Genomic DNA, 11,834 nt, shown 5'->3' with positions numbered 1-11,834 from the left:
CTTCAGAAATGCTTTGCTCAAGATGAACCCAAGTAGTCCATGCTAATTTAACACTGGTGGGCACTCACACACACATGCACATCTACTGGTAAAAATACAGAGACACAAATGGAATCATTGTAAAACATGCAGCCTTTCTTTTAACTTTGAGCTTTCCATGCATGTGTTTCAGGGACTGTCTGCCAGTCATCAGATATAACCATCTAAGTTCTCTGCGGTATGAAGGGGGTAGGGGAGGGAGAGGAAAATGCTGGAGCAGTAGAGGGAAAGCTACTAGAAAGTAGAAGTCTCTTTGTAGGCCATGGTCCTACCCTCTCAAGTCTTCAGAAAAGTTAAAACTTTTATGGTTAGAAACCTTGGGAATAGCAAGAGACCAAAATCTAGCTTGTGGCCAACCTGGGGCATACCCCCAGGAACGCATGCACAGGAATTCATGGAAGGTGAGGGGGGCTGGGACCTGGATGAAACTGGGAGAAGGCCTTAGTGGCTGAGCTGGGAGGCAGACTGGAATTGGGAATGTGAGTCAAGTTCATCTGATCTGTCAGGGGAAGATGGCTCCAAGTGGTATGTGGGCCACACACATTCTTCAAGTCCCCAAACTTCTGGCCACATGTTTTCAAAATCCCAGACTCTGGTAGCCCAAGACTCTGAGACTAAGCAAGTGCTGTTCTGGGCAGCTTACCCCCATCCAATTATCTCTGTCAGAACTTAGGGGCTAGAAAAATCTGATTCTGCCACAAAATTCCTTTGAGTGCCTCTGCTTTCTCTCTTCTCCACCTTGGGTTCCATCCTCACCAACCAAAGAATGTCGCCCAGTTTATCAGATACTTTGGGTCTGCCAGCAACCAGAAGCAGGGTGAACTGGAGTGTCCAACTGCCCCCAGTGTTGTCCCTTAAGTGGAAGCCAAAACCAAAGACAACACTGGGAACGTATGGTTGACAGTGGGAAGATACTCCTTGGAGGTACCTTCAGCACTCACTTCCTAGAGTCCCCTGTGAGCTAGAAGTCACTTTACTTACCTTTGAGAAAGGATATTCCTCAATGGACACTGTAGACTGTTCAGGGTCTGGGGCCTGTTCTAGGAAACTCTAGAAAAGTTTTGTTAAGCATCAACAAGTCCCTTCTGGGTCTCCAGCCTGTTAATGCCTCTTTACCCAAATGAGAGGCAATGTGTAGCTTTTGAAAACACCATCTTCACAAGGTAAGGCATTAAGCAGTAAATCTGGACATTTTTCCTCCCCCTTCCCAGTCTACCTTTTTTCCTTGCTAATTGGCAGAAAATTAATGAACGAGGCACTGATTGAACAGATGCTCCTCATGGAAAAAGGCAGAATTGGAGTTTTTCTTGCCCTCTTTTTTTGAACACATCAAGAAGGTAGTAACATGTGGCAGGTCAAAAATGAAGAGAAGGTAACAGTACAGATTGTAAAGAACACAAAGGGGTTGGAGTGTGTATGTGTGCGTGCATGCGTGCGTGTGTGCGTGCACGTGTGTGTATTTTCTCTTTTGTTTTAACTTCTTTGCATCTTTTTTTTCTTTTTCTTTTTTCTAAAGCTCATATTCGGCTGTAGCTCATAATTAGCAGCTAGGCCTCTGGGACCTAATTAACCAATTCAATTAACAAAAAAAGCACACAAGTCACCCTGACATTTGTCAGCCATTAGGAAGGATGTCAGACTGGCAGTTTCAGCCGAAACATTAATGGTGATTAGCTCATTTGTGACTCACTTTACTCCACTATCCTCCTGGAGAGGCAGCCTCTAAGCCACACTGTCCAGAGCTATGGGTCAGTAGCTTGACTTTCAAAGGTCAAGAGAAGACTCCCTCCTAGCTCTTTCACTGGGTCAAGGGGCCTCATCTCAACCTTGGCTAAGTCTTGCCTACACTTTTCCCAAGTTCGCACTAAGTCCTTTTGGGCAAACCTAAATACTCTTGGCTATTTCTCCAGGGTATAAGAATTCAGCAAAGGCTTCTTTATTAGGGATGAAGTTTAAAAACTCTCATTATCATTATTTTTGGCCTATTCGTTCTCATATTTACTTTCCACGCTCAGCAGGGTTGCTATAGCTAGCTCCAGCAGACAGTTTGTTCATTTGGGCTCTGCCTTTGTTCTTGGAGTTGATTAACTCCAGTATCTTCTATGATGCAGACAGGTATTTAGATAGTAGTCATGACTATCTTTGCCTCTGATCTCCCTTAATTTCACTCTACTTCCCTGGAAGCCCTGATATAATAATAAGCAAGGAAGCCTCTGTAATTAAAAAAGCTCAGGTGCATGGGTTGACAGATAAAAAGGAGGTCCTGAAATCTCAGAGCCTAGGTGGTTTCCTGCCAGTGTATTCCTCTTTCTTATTTTAGTTAGTCTTCAGGGAAGTTCCCAAGACTCTTTGTGGCAGACTGGACTGAAGAAATGATACTCAGAAGGTATCAGACAGAGATTGTGCATGGACGCACATAAGAGAAAGCTCAAGTAACCATGACTTAAATGCATGGGGATTTACTGTTCTCACCTGTCAAGAGGCCTGAGAGAGTCTCTCAGGGACTGGAACAGCTGCCCCACAGCTTCATGAGCCTTCCCCCGCCCCTCTTCTGTCCCGCTCTCTTAGCCTATATGGGGTTTGTCCTCATGGCTGCAAGATGGCGGCTCCCACACTTCCAGGCATTGCATCTGCGTTCCAGGAAATGAGAGGAGGGAAGGGAAAAAGCTAAAGCCTTACAAAGTTTGTTTGTTTGTTTGTTTGTTTTAAATCAAGAAAACCATAGTTTTCCAGGAAGCTCTATCCAGCAGACATTCCCTTTTGAATGAGCAGAACTATATCACATGGACACCTCAACTACAAGGGACACTGAGAAATCAGGATTTTCTTGGCTGGATACATTGGTGCCCTGAACAAAATTGAGATTCTGTTGGGAAGGAAGGAAGGAAGGGAGGGAGGAAAGAAGGAAGGAAGGAAGGAAGGAAGGAAGGAAGGAAGGAAGGAAGGAAGGAAGGAAAGACAGATATTGGTAAACTTGCAGCATTTGCCACAGCCATGTATTGGATCCCTACTAAGGAGACATATTTTCTTTGCAAGAACCCTGTTTGTTGGTGATGATATCCCTGTTTGATGGATCAGATGAAGGATGCTCAGAGGTCTTAAATAGTTTGCCTAAGATCACAGCACTGGTAAATGACAGTGCAACAATTGAGATTTAGACATGTTGGATCCAAAGCCTGTGGGTTGTTTTCGGCCATTACCACCATGCACTAGCCATGGGTTCTCAAAGACTCAGTCATAGCCACATAGCAGAAACCCCTGCCGATGAAGATTTTGCCCCGTTGGAAAATTGGGAATGGAAAAGTCAGAAGGTGTTCTTGCCCTTCCAGCTTGCTTCTGTTGGGCTTCTGTTGCTTCTGTTGTTTGCCTGGTTCCGAGCCACATGCTAATAACCACACATATGGGTTTCATTTCCTCCAGAGCTGGCCCAAGTAAACCCCCAAAGCCACCTTGCTTGCCACCCTCTGCCTCTTCCTGGCAGCCCTCAACCCTGGTTCACACACAAAGTTGACCCATTCAAACTGGAGACACCCCAGGCTGTGCAATTAGGCTGGAGAAGAAAACAGACCCTATTTCAAAAGGTGACTCCCTACCATTTTGAAATAAGGCTTCATTAATTGCAGGTCCCTATTGATTCATTACCATGAAACAGCCTGGACTGCTTGCCTGTAGCATAACCTTTCTCAACAGAGGGAGCTGGACATTCTTTGCAGGTAATCTACAGGGCCCAACAGCAAATATCTAGAATCAGAACTATTCATGCATGAACAATATAGCAGCTCCTTATTGTTACACCCATTGTTCCCGCACAAAGAGCAGCGGGCAGGTTAAATCTATTTTAGCTGGGAAGGCTCTACAGAAATCCTTGCTACCGAGCATTTGATACTGATCACAGAGTCACATCAGGGAACAGCGGCTGAAAGGAGGAAGTCATTTTTATTGCTGAACGTGAGAGGTGACAACCTCTCCTCTGCTCTGGCTCCCCAGGACTTAGGCCTCTAAGTGGGAGTGAAGGTTTTGTTTTGTTTTGTTTTATTTTTAATGCCACTCAATGAGAGTGGGTTTTGAAAGGGGACGATGGTATGGATAGTTAAGGGGGAAAAAGGTATTACACAATGTTGCATTCAGGCAACATATGTGAACTCTGGATTCATTCAATTTTAAAAACACGTTCCCAGGGGGAATCAAGTGTATGAATGTGAATTATAACAAAGGGTGTGGCCGCTCCAGAGTTGGCGTTGCCTAAATGGTACCATTTGGAACAACGAATCTGGTGTCGGAAAACAGGGACTGGATTCCACCCTGGGTTTGCCTCTCTTTGGCCAGGCAGTGCAAATGCCCCTGGCTCAATGAACCTTCTTGCTGCGAAGGGTGAGCCCATCGGGGGTGGTCCTTTTGAGATTTTTATAATGAGCAACACGTGTGAGGGCTGGGAGCCAATGAAGAGAAGATTCAGCTGGGTAAGATACAGAAGGGACTTAACATATTATTTAGTCCTGTCCTCATACTATAGCAGCAGAGGTAGGACTGCGAAGGGAAGGTGGCTTTCTCTGCTCATTAGTTCTGGGATGAGAAGCCAACCTACAACGTTTTATCCTCCATGGTAGTTTTGAGTAAGAAAGACAATGCTGAATTGGGGCAAGAGCATAGAGGCAACAGAATGGACACTAGCCATAAACAACCACTCATGCCCTCCCAGTGCATCTTAGAGCTGCCCATCAGGCCTGCTCTAGACCTCAGGAAACTGTCATGGCGCCCACCAGGGGTGGGGTCAGGGAAGGAACCTCTATTTGCAAGGCAACGAGGAGAGAGCAGCTGACAGCTATCTGCTTGCCAGCTGGTGCTGCAAGAGACAGAATCAGGGAAGAGGGTAACACCATTGGTTGCTTGGAATCATCTATTCCACAAATATCTAGAAAGGTGTGTGGAAATAAAATGGAAAAAGCAAAGGCTATGTAATCAGAGCTTGCCCCGGCAAGAGAGTGAGTCTCCATCACTTGTGTTCTGACAGACACTCAAAGGCAGGCAGGAGTGGGGAAGCTTTCTAGTAAAAAACGGACGCTTTAGGTGTAGCCTGACTGGAGGCTGTTGGCCTGGGGAAGCTGCAGGTGGGCCACCTAGAAGTGGAGCATCCTGGGTGGTGGGTTAGGGGGACATATGTGGCTTTCTCTGGTTGGTCCTAAGTGAGAAGCAGGGATGACCACCAGGGAGGCTGTCAGTTTTTAACTGAGTCTGGGCTATTTGGGACTGACTGTTAGAGACATGACTGTCTAGTGTCCTGGACTGTCACTAGAGCTAGCGGCCTGGCCTCCTCGGCTGGTCATTGCAGATGAGGTGCTCTGGACCGTGGGTCCAAGTTCTCTTTTCACAAGTGGCCGGGCCCTTTGCATTTTTTGTCTCTGAAGTGGATGAAGCCCTAAGTTGAGGATAGACTCCTTAAGCCTTCAGGTTGCTTCTTTGGTACAGTCGTTCCTTTCCTACCGTGCTTTTCCTTGGGAAAAATAAAAGGAATTACACAGATTTGCTTAGAGGCACCTTCTTTATGACCACAACCCACTCCTCACGGATTTCAGGTGGAGTGTTTCCAAATCACAAGCGCCTCTACAACCGGAAGTTGAAACTGGCTGTCTCATGGAGGAAACACCAGCTGCTTTGTGAGCTATGTCCCCAGATAAGAGATACCTCTGGGAATCTCACTTCCACCTTCTTCCGCCCCAGCTCCCACACAATCAAGCAGATTCACAATCAAACCCAGGGAAAATATCATTCCGCTTTTGGGTTTGTGTTGCACTTCTCACGATCTCGGGTCTAATGCTGTGTGCTAACAATGCCCACCATGGGGTGATACGCATGTGTACACATCCATATGCACATGTATATATTTCATCATTGTGATTTATAGTAACTCATATTGACATGTGAGACATATCTAAGACTAAGAACTAAGTGTACGTGATGATAAAGTGCCCCAGGGGTGCTGGGTGGCTTAGCCGGGTAGGTGTCCCATTCTTGGTTTTGGCTCAGGTCACGATCTTACGGTTTGTGGGTTTCGAGCCCAGCGTCTGGCTCCGTGCTGGCAATGCAGAGCCTGCTTGGGATTCTCTCTCTCCTTCTCTTTCTGCCCCCCCCTCTCAAAATAAATAAATAAACTTTTAAAAAAGTGCCCCAGAGACTTTCACAAGAGCAAAACTAGCAGTATCCTTAGAAGATGATATGAAAGGTAGCAGAAGTTGTTTCGTTTGTAAATGTTTAAATTAAACAGAAAATGCAGAGACATTTCCTATTTCCTTTACCCCTGCCCAGCTTTCTGGAGGAATAATTGACAAATATAATTGTATACATTTGAAGGTACAGACATGATGATTTGATATGCATATACATTGTGGAATGATTACTGAGATCAAGATAATTAACATATTTATCACCTCACATAGTTAACTCTTTTTTCTTTTTGGTGGTGAGAACTTAAGATCTACTCAGCAAATTTCAGATATTCAATATCATCTTATTAACTATACAGTTACGATGCTGCACATTAGATCCTCACAACTTACTCATCTTACAACTGAAAGTTGGTACACTTTGATCTACGTCTCCCCACTTCCCCCTCTGCCCAGCCCCTGGCAATCACCATCCTATTCTCTGTTTCTATGAAATTGATCTTTTTTTTTCTTTTTTTCAGATTCCACCTGTAAGTGATAAATACAGTATTTGTTCTTCTCTGTCTGGCTTATTGCACTTAGCATAATGCCCTCCAGGTTCATTCATGTTGTTGTAAATGCCAGAATTTCCTTCTTCTACATTCTGATGTATATGTATATATAGATATATGCAGAAGGATATATAGATATATATTATCTCACATTTTCTTTATCCATTCATCTGTCAGAGAACATTGAGGTGCTTTCTAGATCTTGGCCATGGTGACTAATGTTGCAATGAACACGGGAGTACAGATATCTCCTTGAGATACTGATTGTGTTTCCTTTGGATATGTGCCCAGAAGTGGGGTTGCTGAATCATTCGGCAGTTCTATTTTTAGTTTTTTGAGGAACCGTTACACTGTTTTCCATAATGGCTGTGCCAGTTTACGTTCTCACCAACAGTGTATAAGTGTTCCCTTTCCTCCATGTCCTTGCCAACATTTGTCATCTCTTGCCTTTTTGATGATAGCCATCCTTCCAGGGATGAGGTGATATCTCATTGGGATTTAGATTTGGATTTGGTTACGCTTGGTTAGTGATGTTAAGCATCTTTTCATGTACCCATAGGTCACTTGTTTGCCTTCTTTGGCAAGATGTCTGTTCAGGTCCTTGGCTCAGTTTTAATAGTTTTGGGGTTTTTTTTGGTTGGCTTGTTTGTTTGTTTTACTCTTTGAGTTTTTACTATTGAGTTGTGTAAGCTTCTTATATATTTTGGATATATTATTAGATATGTGGTTTGCGAAAAATTTTTTCCCATTCTGTAGCTTGCCTTTTCAATTCATTGATTGTTTCCTTTACTGTGTGTAGTTGTTTTGTTTTGTTTTATTTTTGAGGTAGTTCCACTTGCTTGTTTTAGCTTTTGTTGCCTATCCTTTTAACGTCGTATTCAATAAATCGTTGCCAAGACCAACATCTAGGAGAGTTTTCCCACTGTTTTCTTCTAGGAGTGTTTTTTTAATTTTCATTTTTTGTGCAGGAGTTTTATAATTCCAGGTTTTACATTTGAGTCTTCAGTGATTTGGAATTAACTTTTTTTTAAATGTTTATTTATTTTTGAAAGAGAGAGACAGAGCATGAACAAGAGAGGGACAGAGAGAGACAGAGACACAGAATCTGAAGCAGGTCCCAGGTTCTGAGCTGTCAGCACAGAGCCTGACACGGGGCTCAAACTCATGGACCATGAGATCGTGACCTGAGCTGAAGTCAAACCGTTAGCTGACTAAACCACCCAGGTGCCCCTAAATTAGCTTTTGTGAGTAGTATATGACAGAAGTCCAGTTTCACTTTTTTACAAGTGGATATCCAATTTTGCCAGCACCATTTACTAGGGAGATAATTCCTTCCCTGTTGTGTGTTCTTGGCTCCCTTGTCAAAGATTACTGGATTGTGCATGCCTAAGTTTTTGTCTGGGCTTTCTGTGCTCTTTTCCACTGGTCTATGTGCCTGTTTTTATGCCCAGTTCCATACCATTTTTATTAGTACAGCTTAGTAATAGGGTTTGAAATTAGGAAGTGTAATGTCTCCAGCTTCGTTCTTCCTCAAGATCTGGCTATTTAGGGTCTTTTTTGATTCTGTATGAATTTTAGGATAGTTTTTCTATGTCTGTAAAAAATGCCATTGGAATTTTGTGTCGATTGCATTAAATCTGTAGTCACTTGGGATTGTATGGACATTTTAACAATATTAATTCAATCCAAGAATACAGGATATCTCTCCAAAGAGGCTTGAGAGTCAAGTAAGGGCCAATTCCTATAGCAGGCCTTGTCTACCATGCTTGGAGCTTGCCCTTAACTGAGTAGACACTTGAAAGCTCTGACTCTCAAGAGTAAAATGATGTGGTCCAATCTGAGGTCGAGGCAGATTGTTCTGGTAGTTGGGTGGAGGATGGATCGGTAGGGAACAGACATGATACCAGTTATGGGTCTGCTTTGGTATTCTGGTAGGAGACGATGAAGTCTGATGCATAAGCCGTACATTAGTGGGGGTAAGAGTAGAGAAACCGTCATTTGGTACGTTCCAAACCTCAACCTAAACCTTGAGAAAATACTCCCAAATTGGTTTGAAAGCCTCTCATCAGAGGCTGAAGTAGCGGCAGGGCAAATGACACCATGCCAGAGGAGGAGAGGACAGAGAAGCTGGGACATTGTTTTATTCTTCTTTGCTTCTTATTACATTGCCGTTTTTGACACAAATCAGGTATTCAATGAGTGTTCTTCTAGTAAATGAACAAGTTCACTTTTCAAGGCTGTCTACCACCTTGAACAAGTAAGTTTATCACTTTCAGATAGACTCTCACAGCAAAGCAGCCAAAACAAGAGGCCCTTGGTTAGTTGAACTCTTACCCCAAGGTCTTATTAAGTTCCAAGCTAAGATTATCTGTTCATTTATTAAAGACAGCACGAGTTAGGGGGTCTGAGCCTTTGGGGTTGTGTGCACTGTGGAGCAAATGGCCTTGGTGTTAAGGAGCAGAGATGAAGTTTCTAGTCAGATCCCAGACTCTCCACCCCTCTCACCCGCAGGCCATATTGTCCCAAAGCATTTGTCCTTAATGGTCAATCCTGAGTGTATTTCAGGGGAAATTTAATCCATATGGTTTTGATTCATTTATACTTAACTCATCAAAACACTTACTTTTTCCTGGGAGAGTTTGTTGCCATTCGGGAAGCATTTTCAGATGTGATAAAAGCCTTTAAAATGATCAGGGAAGAGGCTGGAAGTCCGCCATTGATTTGACATGTGAAAAGGCTGAGGTCCAGTCTTGGGCTTTCTTTGCGCTTGGGTCAGAGACGGCCAATTTCAGCCACATTTTTCTTCCTTGATCTTAGAAACAGACTAGGGTAGAGAAATGTGGAAAACTTGAGAGAGAAGCCCCAAGCTGCAAGCCGAGTAGAGCATGGAGGATGAAGCCGGGGACCCACAGCTTCAGACTGACTGGCAGGGAGATGGGGTCTCTAATCCAGCCACCTTGCCCAAAACTCCTTGCCAAGTCCGGTTCATGTGGCCTCAGTCTCCTTGGTTGTTGCACGGCTCCAACCCCTGGACATTGATTACAGTGGGTGCAGAACAATCTTGATCCTCTTGATTTACAGATGAGAAATCAAAGATCAGAAAAGCAAGTGACTTGACTAAGGTCACATGTCAGGTTAGTGACAGAGGAAAGTCTAAACCAGGTATCCTAAACCCCACTCTAGCATCCCTCCCCCATTACGGTAGACATGGCCCTGCCCTGAAATGTAATCAGCTGGTTAACACGCTCCTTGCTCTGTGTTCTCCTTAACGTTTGTTGGTATCAGACCCCATGATAAGTGCTTTGTGAACGATATCATGAGGTGCAAACTTGGGCAAGTTATTCCACCTCTTTTAGGTTCAAGAGATGGTAAACATGGTAGTCAGGAGTGGAAGCTCTGAGCCACATTGCCCAGGTTCAAATCCCAGCTCTGCTACTAACTAGTTAGCTTAATCTTTCTTTCCTTCAGCTCCTATATCATAGTACTATTGTGTTAGAAGGCTGGATGTTCTTATTATTTCAGACAATCCTTTCAAATGACCCAGTGAGGTTGCTACTCCAGTTATCACCAAATTGCAGACGAGTCAACCGAGGCCCATGATAGTTGTGCCAGTTGTCCAAGGTAACTGGGAGAGCTAGAATTCAAACTCAGATCTTTCTGACTCCAGAGAAGCAGGTCTCTGGGATTTACTGGATAATAGTATGAGTATGTTTGTTTATTTTTGTTTATGTTTTCCATGATACAGGCGTAGCACAATTTCTCTTACATCTTTCGTATCTACAACACAAGAACAATTATGGTTGATATTTAGCATCAAATACATTTCAAATGAAATTTCCATTGTATTTTCAGCACCCAGTGTACTGATGTATTTTGAGAATGTTTCCATGTTAGAGAGGATGCTCTCAGGACTAAGAGACAGTAACTCTACTCAAACTTGCAAAAAACATCGAATGAAATAGAGCAACTCACATTACTAGAACCATTCACAGTTGAATCCAGCCACTTAAAAAATGCCACAGTGGGGGCCCCTGGTGGGCTCAGTCGGTTAAGCATCCGACGTTCACTTAGGTCATGATCTCGCGGTTCGTGGGTTCGAGCCCTGCGTCGGGCTCTGTGCTGACTGCCAGCTCAGAGCCTGGAGCCTGTTTCAGAGTCTGTGACTCCCTCTCTCTCTGACCCTCCCCTGCTCACGCTGTCTCTCTCTCTCTCTCTCTCTCTCCTAGAAATAAATAAAAAAATAAAAAATAAAAAATGCCACCAGAAATCTCAGCATCTCCTTTCTCCTCTTTTCTTTGGTCTGTCCTCAGTCTCAGGTGGCTCCCATCGTGTCGGGGCAAACACAGCCACTAGCGATTCCAGGCCAATGGGCTTCAAGCCCAGTAACCCCTTCATAGAGTGTGGTGTTGTCCCCAGATTCCAGCAAAACCTCAGGATTGGGCTCTCTTTTGGTTTGGCTGAGGATTTATACCCACCTCTGAAATAATCACACCTCCAGAGTATGAAGCATAGGGATTGGGCAGCACTGGTCAGGTGACCATCCCCAGAACCAGTGAAGAGGGTCAGCCTCATTCAAACCAGAAGAACGACCAGGAGTGGGGAAGGGGAGCCCTCCCGCAGGAAACCCCAGGGTGCTAGTATGAGAAGAAAGGGGATTGATGCCAGCCGGTGGAAACATCAGATGTTCACTACAACTTGCCAAACAAGTTTTGAGAAAAAACCAAAAACCTATTTGTATCACACTTGATGCCCTATTGGACCCAAACCCTCAATCCTCAAACTTTCCGGTAAGAACACTTTTTTCTTTATCTGAGAAACACTTTAATCTTCCAGGACACCCTAAAATCCAAGGTGGCCCAGAGAGCACAGGAGAAGCCCCGTCGTGTGCGGCTGAGCTGCGATTCATCCTCTGACTGTTTTCACCTTCCCGGGCCCTGAAAGTGGCTGGATGCCACTGTTTTCCTCGTCAGCTGGAGGGAGCTCTTCGGAAGCACTGCGGTTTCCCCTCTTCCCTGTGCACCTCGAAATGGCCTTTCCCTCGGGGGTCTGAACAGGGTGAACTTCACCCCTGTTGTCCTAGGAC

Source organism: Crocuta crocuta, unplaced genomic scaffold (assembly GCF_008692635.1).
Source record: "Crocuta crocuta isolate KB4526 unplaced genomic scaffold, BGI_CrCroc_1.0 scaffold138, whole genome shotgun sequence".
NCBI lineage: Eukaryota > Metazoa > Chordata > Mammalia > Carnivora > Hyaenidae > Crocuta > Crocuta crocuta.
This window is presented reverse-complemented; position numbering follows the sequence as displayed.